The following is a 1,149-nucleotide window of genomic DNA, read 5'->3' as shown; positions in this document are numbered from 1 at the left end:
TCCTGAAAATAAAAGCATCACTCTCATAATTCTTTCTGGGGTATCTGACACTCAATTCCAAATAAAAAAGAAAAAAAAAATTAAACCAACCTTTTGATAAAGGGTATCTACTTAACCCAGAAAAAATATGGCAAGAGAGGCAACACGGCCATACAGCTCCTGACTAAATTAAATGGTAATGTCCATTTCTATTAAAAAAAGGTTTATATTTTATTTATACTTGATATTTCAGTAGATCTAACATAATTTCCACCTCAGATATGGAAAACTGAAAATGTGCAAAAATTACAGCTTAATGCCTGGGGTAAGGAGGGAAGGAATTCACCTTTTTACAATTCAATCAAATGCAGAATAGGAACAGTTAATAATTGTAGAATATGAATAATCAGACAAGACATTTTCTAGTGAAAACTCATAAATTTTATTTTGGGAGTACATTAAAATTCACTTAAATTTTAAAATCATAGCATATCTTGAGCCACTGTGAATAGTTGCTGTATCTATAGAAATCTATTTTAGAGATATGCAAGTACAAATTATAGAATGTCAGCATGCAATTTGATTTTATGTGCTTTTCCACTAATATAAATAATGAAGCATGCTGAGAGCATTCAGACACATTCAGCTGAGTATAATTAAAATACTGAGGTGTAACACGTTAAAAAAAAAAAGAAACAAATTAAGTACTAAAATGAAGTAGGTAGAAATACCAGCAATTCAAAGCGATAACTATGTTGTGATTACAGTATTGTGAATAGACTAAATGTAATATTTTGGTTTAAAGGAAATCAGTAATAGCTGGAAAGTTAATGGAAGTAGTACCTTTATATTTTCTGGGAATAAAGGAGAGGTTCATTTCAGAAACACACTTTTTTTTTTGCATCTCCGGGAATAAGTCTTCATGGCATTCTGAATAAGCATTCTCAACCAAATGGAACAAACTCTCTGATGAAATTGGCCACTGGGGCCTACAACAAATAATTAAAATGGGATTTCGGAATCAGTTGACTTTTTGTGTCCAACACTTCCTACTGGGCTAGTTGAATGAGAGCAAATCAGCTTCTTTAGGACATGTGAAGACCACAATTGAACTTCATGCTGGTCATCACTAATGACACAGCCGATGTGACTGCCTGCTCTAGGCTGAAA

The sequence above is a fragment of the Galeopterus variegatus genome, unplaced genomic scaffold (assembly GCF_000696425.1).
Source record: "Galeopterus variegatus unplaced genomic scaffold, G_variegatus-3.0.2 Scaffold2533, whole genome shotgun sequence".
Classification (NCBI taxonomy): domain Eukaryota; kingdom Metazoa; phylum Chordata; class Mammalia; order Dermoptera; family Cynocephalidae; genus Galeopterus; species Galeopterus variegatus.
The sequence above is the reverse complement of the archived record's forward strand: the minus strand, read 5'-3'. Positions refer to the sequence as shown.